This window comes from Pyxicephalus adspersus, chromosome 5 (genome assembly GCF_032062135.1).
Source record: "Pyxicephalus adspersus chromosome 5, UCB_Pads_2.0, whole genome shotgun sequence".
In the NCBI taxonomy this organism is placed as follows: domain Eukaryota; kingdom Metazoa; phylum Chordata; class Amphibia; order Anura; family Pyxicephalidae; genus Pyxicephalus; species Pyxicephalus adspersus.
Window position 1 is genome coordinate 74,079,830 of NC_092862.1, and position 12,844 is coordinate 74,092,673.

Here is a 12,844-nt window from a genome sequence, read left to right on the forward strand (position 1 = left end):
GCAATGTGAATTTAACAAAAAATGATGGCAAGTTTGACCCAGCCAAGATAAACTGATGTAAACATTGTGCATTGCATGTTCTGTGATCCCAACATACTATGCTAACAAGGCAATAATATTTCCTTATTTTCATCAACAGCAAACTCTGCCTATTCATCAGTGGTGCCTGGCTAATGTGGTAGCAGAACCTACGTGATGCTTGATGTGACATTCACTTCTAAGGAGATGCAGTGATTTGTACTCAAGAAGGAGCGATTGTGTGCTGTGACCTAGATACACAACCCGCATTAGAGACTCGCGTGCAACAGGACTTTCTAAAATCCTTTATAAGAACTGACAAACATCCATAAATAATCATTTTCAGTGCTAAAATAAGTTCAAATGATCTGCTATTACATTGGAATTTTCTGCCATTTTACAGTAATGTCATCATGAATATTTTAAATGGTGGTTAATTACTTTGTAGAGGGTTATACAGGGTTTATGCCACACAATATAAAGCAAGCATTCAGAATTTCTGCAGTGATATTATCTTGTTTCATTCTTTGACTTTTGGTACAATTTACTTAAATAAATATTAGATTATGAAGATGTGAAAGTCAGTCTAATAACAGAAAAAATGAATCAAGTTTTAGCCAGTTTAATACAGCAAGAAATTAATCCTTTTTTTGTGCTACCCTAGCACTGTTTGGTATGACAAAGATATGTCACACAATATACTAGATCAATGCTAGTCAACTCACATGATATAGGTGACTGCAAGTGCAGTCCCTGAAATTGAGAATTGACAACCCATAATATCCAATAAATACAATGCTCTGTTGGCAGACACTGCAGACATGCTACAAGAGATTGCCAGAAACTGCAGACATGCTATAGTTAAAGTCTCAGGGCATGCTTTAAAGATATAAATGGGAGACGCTGAACATGAGACTGATAGTAATCAATATTGTACAGGCCCTTGCAAATAGGAACTTCCCCAAATGTATTTTATACGGACCCCTAAAAATGACTGTTTCAGCAAGATGCATTGGAATCATAAACAGAGAAAGCAGTACAAAAAAAGTGGCTTTCTTTTCTATGAAAATGTCAAATTTTTTGGACTGTTCATGTCAGTGCGTTTTAACTGTGATTTCTGTACAATATGGCATAATAAATACATTAAAGAAGAAAGAACCAAAGTAAGGTTACATGTAATTAGAAGCATAACACAGGTCAACAAAAAATTAGTTTTGATATTCATCAGAAACCACAGCAAACTTTTCTAAATCAGTTTTTCAAGCAGATTTTGGATCTGTTTTTAGTTGTTCCCTAACACATACAGTTCCTGAGTTATGAGTACTAATATAGTTAACATTGTACGTGCATCTATTTTGTATTAAAACTTAAGCACCATTGAAGTGAATGTTAATACATCTTCAGTGTGAAGTAAAATAAGGCCACTGTGGTATAGATCTATTGAACAGTGTCAGTCAGGTATCATTGTTACTTCAGACAGATGCCTAGAGTATGATTTTCTTTACTTTTTTCTGTACTCCTTGTCTGGATTGTCACGGTACAGCATCCAGCAGTAGTCAGCCATCATACTTTCATTCCAGAAACCTTGGTAACGGTGCTCCATTAACTGATTGTCCTGGTGAAAATGTTCTCCTTGTTCGTCACTCACCAGACCAAGATTTTCCGGGCAGAATTCTAGATAGATGTGAGTGCAGGAAATGTATTTTTAATGACATGCGGCAACCCAGTTTCTGGTATGAATCAAGCAGATTCTGAACTCCTTCCTTGTATGCAGGAGACTTGTGGTTGCCCAGGAAATTTTCACACACGCACCCCAAGCTTCTAGATCAGCTGCTGAGAGAGATTGTTTGAAAACATCATCCTGCAAAACAGACGATCTTTGGCCCTATAAATATCTTTTCCTTCATTTTTACATTGCTTATGTTTGGAAACTTCTCAACAAGGTACTGAAAACCCATGGAGTTTGATTTACCCATGGCCATTACAAGGTTCTTCATCAAGCCCAACTTTGTATGGGATGTGGCAGAAATATTTTATGCGGATCAACCAGAGGCAGAAACTTGACACTGCTTGTTACGGGCTTATAGGTATCTCTTTGTAGCCGATCACGCTTGACATAATGATCTCCCGTAGATCAGCTGTCCCAAAGGCATAGGAAACAACAATATTGTGTGAATGCTCCTTGCATTCCCATCAGCAAGCCAATGACCTTTAGATCCCCACAGATGTTCCACTGGTGTGTTTTATACTGGATTGCTTCAAGTAGTAACTTCATGTCGTCATAGGACTCCTTTAGGTTAACGGAATGGGCAATCAGTAAACTTGGTTTGGAATTAACATTATGAAGTAAGACTGCTTTCAAGCTTCTTTTAGAGGAATGAATGAAGATACGCCATTCAGATGAAACATGCTCTTGTGGCAAACTGTTAAAGAGTGCATTTATATCATGACAGTAGCACAGTGAGCCATCACTAGTGAAGAACGTTGTCAAGTTATGATTTCGTTTTCTGTAGTGAGTTACAGTTACACCCTTTTGCAAGCAAGTGCTTCTGTTTAAGCCGTGAAGCACAGAGATTTAGATCACGAGCGGGATCATTCTGCTCTGCTTGTGTAGAGGTCTCTGGTTCTGAATCTTCATCGGCCAAGTAGTCAGGATCAGATGATTCGGGGTTGTAACTGGCTGCAATTCCAGCGCATTCCTCATCACCTTCTACAGAAGCAAGTCCAACCAACGGTACCGTTACTGGCAATAAATAATCAATAATTGCAGAATCGAGGCTGGGATATACAATTTTGTGCTTAGTTTTACCTAAGACTTACCTAATCCACTTTTGTTAAAGCAGCAAAAATAGTAGTCCATTAGATGGTCTCGCGGTTCTCTCCACACCATCAGGATTGCAAATGGCATTACCATTTAGCCAGTCACGCAGTCTCTTGGAACAACTGGTACAGATGACATGTGGCTCCCAAGATTTATCCTGATCACCAAGTGGACAGCCAAAATATAATTTGTATATCTCTTTATGTTCTGTGGTAATTTAGCGACGTTGTGCTTTGGTCCTGAATGAACCCCACACGTAACAGAAACTGTCTGGATCATTAAGGCAATTTCTATGCATGATGACAAATGAAATCAATCGCAGTTAGTGTGGTCTCTAACCTAAAAAAAAGAAAACTGTTGTTAAATGTTGTAATATGTTAAGGCTATTTATAATGAATTTCACACAATATATAATAAGCTGCATCACAAAAACTAGACATGATAGGGAAAAACGAAATTACATTTATAATGAAACAAAATGGAAGTGGTATAGATACAATACAAAAAAAGATAAAATATTTGAATAAAATTTATATATACAGTCATGAGAAAAAGAAAGCACACAGTAGTTATATGTAACATTTTTTTATGTCAAAATATAATAAAAGTTTTTACAATTAGATAAATACAACCTCAGATAAACAACAACACATACCATATTGCAACATATTGGTATTTATTTTCCAAAGACTAAAGTCAAAATGCAGAATCAGTGTACCGATTTCAAGGAACTACGTGGGTAAGTAGCAGCCAGCTGCTACCAAGTGAAACTAGCATGTTAAAGAACATGACAGTACAATTAGAAAAAGAGTAAACAAGTATGGCTTGTTTGGAAGAGTTGCCAGGAGAAAGTTACCAGAGTGGAGAAGTCTGGCCACAATTCACATCACCACGTTTGGCATAGCATAGCATACCAGCACAAACACGTTATACAAACTATTAAACACAGTGGTGGATGGGTGAAGATTTGTGCTTGTTTTGCAGGCGATAGGGCCTGGACACCTTGCAGTCATTGAGTTGACTATAAACATGTCTGTATACCAAAGTATTCTAAAATTAAATGTAATGCCATCAGTGCAAGTCATCAGCTAAAGCTTAGCCTAAGCAACAGGACAGTTATACCAAACACACCAGCAAATCTAGAACAGAATGGCAAGGTGCTGCAATGACCCTGTCAAAGTCTGGACCTCAATCCAATCAAAACGCTGCGGCAGTACATTAAGCAATAAACTAATGCTCACAAACTTCAATGAACTAAAGCAATGTTGTAAATAATAGTCATACATAATTATTTCACAATGTTGTGAGAGACATATAAAGTCATACAGAAATAAATTATTATAAGTTATTGCTGTTAAAGGTGCTTCTGCAAGGTATAAGATCATGATGTGTACTTTTTTTTCACACAAGGCTTCTCCATTTGGACTTTGACATCAGGGTCTCTATTGTGTTTATTGTTTAACATATTCTAATATGTAAAATCTGAGATTTGAAATATGTCCACTTTCTTTTTCACATGACTGTAATGGCTATAAATTATACATTTATATGGCTATAAATTACTAATTTTTTTCCTCTTTAATCAAGGGGTACAGGAATGATTTTTGTATTAAGAGTTCTTCCAGTAACACAGCACAGATCATAAATTTTCTTTTCAAACAGTTTTCTCGCTGACATTTCTAAAAAAATTTGGACAATTTTTCAAAATGTTACTTATTTAGACACAATTGTTTGCTGCCAATGAGGAAGGTGAAATTAAGGTTGCATTTAAGGTTAAGGATAATCCTTTAGACTAGATTAACACTATAGCATGTTGCAGTGATCTTTGCATTGCATGTCAACTTGTCATGCTTTAAAAAGCATGCTAATATATATTTTGTTGTGTATTTTATTGTAATTTAAGTTTTTTTTTAACAGAAAGTAGGTAACATTTAAAATGACACTTGAACATTTTGAATGTCAATATAAAAGAATGCAGTGGTATTTTCCTAGTTTTAAGCAAATTTAATACTAAAAAACAAGAATTGATGTTAAACTGTGCCCTGTATACTACAGTGTAATGTGAGCTAAAGTGTGTCTGTTTTCTGTTGAAAAAAATTATATTCTCATGTGTAAAAAAAGAAAAGGATTGCATACTAAAGTGGAGATCAGTCATTACAAATATCTAACTAATACAAGGTGTGTTCCACTGGTAGACTGTAATCTACGATAATGTATTTATGTGGTGAAAAATGATGCTTGTACATTCTAAATCTAGTCAGAAGAAAATAGAGTGAGTATCACAGAGCAACAACCTGTCTCTGGCGTCCTAAAAGCATAGCCTGCGGGTCTTTACCTCTCCTGTATACTATATATGGAGCACTCCTTGCTGTGGTCCTCCAGAGTTAGTAGGAAATTGTACTACATTGCAGTGTCAAAATGTAGCCTTTTTAAAGTTGAAGGTTGCAAAAACATGCAGTTAGGTTAATTGGCTTCCCCCAAAATTACCTTAGACTGTATTAATGACATATGACTATGGTAGGGACATTAGATTGTAAGCTTCTTTAAAGGACAGCTAGTGGCATGACTATGGACTTTTTACAGCACTGCGTAATATGTTGGCGCTAAAAAAAAAAATGGGTACTCATTCCCTCACATAATCATAAGCTGTCCCTCTATGCTGACCATGTTCTTCTTTACATCACACAGCCCCACGCCTCTCTTCTCTCTATCCTTAAGGAAATGGACCGGTTTGGTTATTTCAGAAACTTCAAAGTGAACCTTTCCAAAACAGAGGCCATAAACATCTCTCTATCGCCCAACCTGGCCTCAAATTTCCCCTTTAAAAGGTGCAAAACACACATCACATATCTAGGGGTTTCTATCCCAACAGATCTTACCCACCTTTTCCAGCTCAACTATGCTCCGCTGCTCAAGACCATATCCCAGGATCTGGACACTTGGCAAAAATTTCAGCTTTCCTGATTTGGCTGGATACATGTCCTTAAAATGGACTCTCTCCTCAAATTATTATTATATGTCTTTTAGGCCGACCCTATTTCTCCCCCTAAAATGTTCTTTCAGACATTATATTCCCGCTAATAAATTTGTATAGAGTGGTCACTGTCCCAGGATTAAGCACACATCTTTATGTAGACGTAAACAGGTTGGCAGTATGGGTCTACCTGATTTTGAACTGTACCATGCAGCTGCCTTACCTACCAGGGTAGTGGAGTTGCAATCCAAACCGGAATGCGAAATATCCACTCAGCTAGAACAGGATCTTCCCCCCTGGACTTAAGAGTGGTGGCCTGGACACAAGCCTTCATGGACTTCCCACACTCCTCCCTTTCGCCCCTTACCCTAGCGACCATGAAGATTTGGCTCTCCACTAGAAATCGCCTTTATCTTTCCTATATACCCTCTCCTCTGACCCCCATATTCGATAATCCCTCCTTTCCTTTCGGGCTTCACCAACACAGGATAGCAGGATATACAAGGGATATTGGCTTTAAGCCAGACATTTTCTGGATCCGACCCTAGGTAATTTCATCCCTGCTAACTCGAGCCCAGCGAAGTCAGTATCTGGGACACGAGGTTGCAGAGTCGGACAGGCTAGCAGCTTCTGAACTCACGCATAAATCCTCGGTCTGTGGATACACACAGGAGAAAAACTTTAAAATATTGACACGATGGTATAGAGATCCTGTCACCCTCCAGCACATGTTCCCTTCTGCTCCTAGTGTTTGCTGGTGATGCGGGATTAAGGAGAGAGACTATCTTCATATCTGGGGGTCACGCCTGACCTTGCAACCATTTTGGGATAAGGTGTTCACCATTTGCTCAGATTTGTATGACATTCCCTTGGCTTCTTCTCCAAAAGTAGCTCTGCTGTCTGTATTGCCTAACTCTCCTGGTTTTTATAAGAAAACTATACACTGTCACCCGTTGGCGGCTGCCAGCCAACTTATTCTACTATATTGGAAACAGACCTCCACCCCCTCCCTTTCTGGGTTGACAAGCTAAATTATATCATGAGGATGGAGAAAATCTAAGCGTTTGATAATGATTGTGTAGATAAATTTAGGGCATGTTGGGCATGTTGGGAGCACTTTAGCTCCCCATCTGTGTTGAAATCTAGATTGGGCTCCCCCTCCTTTCTCCCCAGCCCTTCTGCTGTGTAATGTTCTCATAAAACCTCACTCTAAAACCTAAATCTCCCTCACCACCCTCCCCACATTGTCCTCTCCTCCCATATCCTACCCCCCTTTATTTTTCTTCTTTCCCTTATTTATAAGATTGACATACTCATTGCAAGACAAAGGCTTCAACCAGGCTCCTAATTGTTTTGTTGTGTTTTTTTCCTGTTCATTGTTGTTATTGAGGTGACTTGCATTTTCATAAACTCATATGCTGGACATTAATATATTATATGTCAATCTCAATAATGAGTTTTTTCTACCTCGGAATTTTCCTTTTTTTGTATTGTTTTTGTATTGAGACTTTATTGGTTGTTTGATGTTTATAACTATGCCACTTACACTTTGTTCATTTCCTGTAAACTGTTTGTATAATTTGGTTGTTAACCTCAATAAAAACACATTTACCCATAAAAATACAGTGTAATAAGAATATTTATGTTTTTTTGAGCTATGAGGTTTGTCTGCTAAAGTTAGCACTGAATGTTCTGACCTTTTCCACCCCTGAAAATTGTTGTATAATAATTCCTAAACCCCTACATCTAATATACAATCCAAGCAGATATCTTTTGTTAGCATCTAACAATATCTATCATCTTACCTCTCCTACTTGAAAATAGAAGAGAAAACACAGAAGGTGTGGATACTGAGGGCCTGATTTATCAAATCTCCCCAAGACTAAAGAATATAAAGATTTACCAAAGATTTCAGAAAACCTGGAATTGATTTCCTAAAATCATTTGCTACATTTTTTGGCAAATGTTTTTAATCCTGGACCAGATCCATTACAGATTTGGCAATGTAGCCACTTGTATGGCTTGACAAATTTAAAGAACTTAAGGTCTAAGGGAAACCCTTACACAAATTTCTATCTCAACAGCGTATGCTACATTAGCATGATGGTCATTGGGAAGAAAGCCCCTTATGTTAACCAATGAAAAGTACCCCCTAACACATAGCCAAAAAGATTACACAGCTCAAAAAATGTTTCAATATTCTTAGTGTGTTTTATTTAGGTCTGCTGAATTGATATCAGTTTCATTGAATTAGCTCTTGTTCTTGTGATACAGGAATCAGATTAGACGATTTTACCAACAACAAATGTTAACACAGCATATTATTATCATGCTTTATTTACACAGATTTTTTGCATTTTATTTAATAAATGTAGCATTATTTTCATGAAACTTTCATTTGCCTTCTTTTTATTCATACATTTTCTTTTTTTACAGAAAAAGTTGTTTAAATGACCCTAATGTATTTTGTTACGTTTGTGGTTATAATTTTCAGCAAAAACCAAGAAGAAACATTACAGAATTTTTGAAACAAGCATATCTTGAATATTTGGTATTAAACTTGGGGACCAAGACAAATATTGTGCTCCCCATATGGTTTGCAAAACTTGTGAAAAGTGTCTACTAGGGATGCCTCTGGCATTCTCGTGAAAATTTCCTTGAACTTCCAATGGGTCCGTGAAATTTCGGTGAACCGATTTTGCGGACCTATCGGAAGTTTCAGGAAATCATTACAGGAGGATTCCCAGGGCTGCATTTATTCATGCAGCCCTGGGAATCCTCCTGTGTGTGATCCCTTGGCACTTGAGGTTAATTAACCTCTAGTGCACGGGGATTGCAGTGGATTCCCAGAGCTGCATTCATTAATGCAGCCCTGGGAATCCTCCTGTCAGTGTTTGCGATCCCCGGCACTAGAGGTTAAATGGGGACAAGTCTCCCCATTTAAAACTTCTAGTGCCATGGATTGCACACTGAACTGAGCTGACCATGGCTGCACAAGTTTTTGCTGAGATATATAATATACTTCCTTTCCAGCAATAAAATGTTTGAATTTAGTGGAAAATAGATTAGTGCCAAATCAGAATAAAAAAAAGGAGGAAGAAGATTTAGGATTATTTTGCAGTAGATTTGGAAACTGCAGGTTTTAAGACCTACCTAGCTAATTATTTTACTGTAGATAAAAGTGGCTAATATATAAAGTCTCATTTATACATTTAGATAGGAATAACATATTTTTAATGGCCATTTGCCCCTCATTATTGGCAGTAATGATGAACTCTATGTTTCTATGACAGTTTGCATAGGTAATAGGACACCTGATTATCCTGAGACACAAAAGAGTGTTGTAGCACAACTAAAGCTGCTTGAGAAATATTTATCATGAGAGGTAAAAGGAAGCATCGGATTAAGTGAGACAATGCCACTGTAGCCTGAAAGTCACTCACATTCTGACTGCATAAGTATATAAAGAGCTATAAGCATGTTACTTGATGATTGTTGTTTGATGGCAAAAATAAAGACCCAACAAATAGTCAAATAAAATACTGTATATATAATAGAGGGTCTGGATTAGACTTCATGGATTTCCAGAAAATGAGAAGAGCAGATTTTGATTCAACTCCTAATTTAAGTAAACCCATTAGGTGGTCAACATAATTACAAAAACACTAAATTGTGAAGAAAACAGCCGAATACATATCTGTACATAGCACAATTTGTTGAAAATTCACCCTGAAGCAGCCACTGGTGCAGATCTGGTTCTACACCCTAAATGTTATAAATATCATGATCCCCACAGGCCACTGTGATTTCTCCCGCTGGCACCTACAATAATCATAATTACTTCCTTCTGCATTGAGTAAGGGTCAACCGAAGGAACCACAGCAGCCAGAAAGGCAATTACTATTTAACTAGCCCAAGGAGTCAGGTCAGATTGGTGCTACAGGGAAGATAGGTTTGATGGGTAATGTAGCAAGCCAATTGAAGAAAATAAATATGCAGACTAAATAAAACTGAGAAAAGAAAAATATCACGAGGTCCTACTTGACAAAAAGGTGGCATTTCACTACAAAATGTAGAAATTGGGACTCCACGTTTTTGTGCCTATCCCCCTTTTTGTGATTCTTTTTTTTTTCTATTCTCTAACTCTATTGTTTGTAGGTGTATATGCCTTACATTACTGTAAATGCTTTGTGACAAAGTGACTACTCAGAAATGGCCATGATTTTAGCATTTGATGTTAGGCATTTTTGTTTTTTTCTATATATTTTTTTCTCTGCAATGTTGCATTGTCCTATGGGTCCTATGGGTGTAGGGAGAGTACTCTTTTAATGAACTGGTACCACTGCATTTTTTTAGATGTGTATGCAGTTTGCTTTTTTAGTGTGAAAAGGACAAATGTAATAATCCCATTTGATACAATATGATATGAAAGAAATGTACAAGGATATAAGGAAAAACACACCTGCCTCTTATAATTTGAGATTTGCTTCAGCTTAAAAAATAACTTTTTTTCGGGGTTTGATATTGTGGAGATCCATTTATTTTGAGGGTATATTTGTTCTTGTTTCACATTCATTTTTTTTTTTTAGGATAGTGTTTTTTTTATGTTTGAGGTAATTAAAATGGGGCATTTACCATTGCTGACCATCTGTTTCATAGACTGAACAAAAAAAGATTAAAAAAATTAAGCAGGTGAATAATGTGCACCTGCACATCCAGCTGAAGTATTTTCTCCTTCCTCCCCACATACTTGAATAGGATTTGCCTGTAACTTCAGGTTATATGGATTCACCAAACCCTTGGTCAATCAAACTTGTGCAGATTTGCTCTTGACTTTGTAGAAAAAAACTGCCAAATTATATGTAATAATATTAGAGAATTAGGATGATTTGTCTGACTCCTGTGTTAAAATAGACAGTGATGTAATATATATTTCAATTCTACAGTAACTGTGCTTGAAATGTTTAAAGTGGCCTTCTAAATATAAATGTTGTTAAACATTGGTATCTAATTCATGCCTGGACTGACAAGACACTTAAAATTGTTATCCCAGGGTTTGTAATATATGGATGTATAAGCAATTCTTTTAAAAGAAGATTCAAAGATTAAACATTTGATTTTACTCAATTGCAATGTCACTGTCAATTGTAAAGTGCAGTCGCATGTGTAGGTGCTATATACAAGAATCCTTAGATCCATCAAACCATAAAAATGTTCTGTTTAATAATGTTAAAAACATTCATGATTTTACCAATATCATATTCATATCTTGTAACAGTATGATCCATATATACTCATGATATATGCCATATTGTGCCTGGTCAGGATACTGGCAGACACAAAGCTGCTACCCTTAAGAGGTTGGCAGAATCCATCATAGCCTGGCTGCCAAAGCATATGGAGTGTTGCAGGAATTGATATCCTTTACAAAGGAGTCATTTCAGTTCTGAGTATGTACCTGCCAAGTTGTCTGCTTTGTCTCTTGTAGTATTCTTAGGTGCATATAACACTTCAAGCCTACAACACAGATTACATTTTTGCTGAAGAACCTTTACGATTTGCAATGATGAGTAGAAGAAAAGTAATGCTAATCAGACTGTATAATACTGATTTTTAAAAAAATATTTTGTCCTCTCTACCCTGCCTGCAAACTGACTTTATCCACTATCCACTCCTTATGATAAATACAACCTTTAGTGTTTTTAATTATGGCAGTCACAAGTATCCAATAATCCTTCAATTTTTCAGGACACAGTGGGCCTGATTTAAAAAAGAGAAGATCCTGGGTAATCCATCAAACCTTGAATGTTTCTGGTTCAGGATTGAAAACATTTGCTAAATAATAGTAAATGATTTTTAAAAATCCAGTCCAGGTTTGCTGGATCCCCCAGGTCCTCCCATGGATAGTCTATATTCTCCAGTATAGGAGAGAAGTAATAAATGAGGCCCAGTGAATCACATTCAGCATACATCTATCCTGTATGCTGGGGGGATTCAAATGTATCTAACTATTGGAAATTATATTAACACAAGCAAATCTAACTTTTATATGGCTGGTTTAGAAAATGAGTACACAATCATTTAAGTACGTCAATCATATTATGTAGTTAAAATAAATCAACAATATTTTTTTTTCTAGGGCATTGGAGGATGTGCTGGCTTTTTACCCTTCCTTGTATGTTTGTGAGCCCACACTCACTTTTAGTAATATAAAATCCATTTCCTAAAAGAAGAATGTTGTCAGCAGGGTGGACTAATTTAGCTGACTTGTAAACCAAAATACAGAACAAACTATTTGTTTGTAGATAATTACCATACACCTCTAATAAAAAAAAAAATCAGATCTTACATAGAGACAGTTAATTCAGTCTTGTCAGAATACTAGCTTTGATGTTTGAAGTTAAAAAATAAAATTAGCCTTTAGATACAGGGGCAACCCCTTGTATATTAGAATAAAGGTCAGGAGCACAGAACCACAGTCACTCCTTAAGTTCAGGTCATATAAATCTAATACATGCATATCAGTAGCATAAACATTCCAATATAGTTTCAGGTTGGCTTACAGTATCTTGTGAATTTAGAGCTAGATCTCCTCAATCATCAAGGAGTATCAGCTTTGCTAAATTACCATACATTCGGCTTTACTTTAACTGGGCACAGGGTATGGCACTTAAATTCCAATTATAACAAAGTTTAAAAAAATATTAATTTCAATCAAACTTAACTTTTAAAATAAAACAATGAATCCCTTATATCTTGGTTCAATATTCAACCTTCTTGATCCCTGGAAAGATAATTGAATAAATATCTGATTAAACAATCTATTACATGTTAATGTATTTTTATAACTGAACCTACACTTTAGGATTTACTCAATTGTAACCCAAGACGCACACATTTTTCTAAGTGATGGTTGCATGTTGGCGCAAGTTCTGGGACACCTGAGTAAAAATATAACATATACCCCTATATATTGTGTAAAAAGAGAAATTCCATCTTTTTTTTTTAAACAGTTTACTAAAGAAATATAG

General features: G+C 36.4%; 1 long non-coding RNA gene across 2 annotated transcripts in view; it reads left to right on the forward strand.

The window, feature by feature from the left end:
* Window positions 1-8,493, forward strand: part of LOC140331121 (uncharacterized) — a 46,194-nt gene extending 37,701 nt beyond the window's left edge. For both annotated transcript variants that reach the window (XR_011920863.1, XR_011920862.1), the window contains exon 4: window positions 140-8,493. This is a non-coding gene — a long non-coding RNA (uncharacterized lncRNA). The remainder of the gene's footprint in view (window positions 1-139) is intronic.
* Window positions 8,494-12,844: the final 4,351 nt, after the last annotated feature.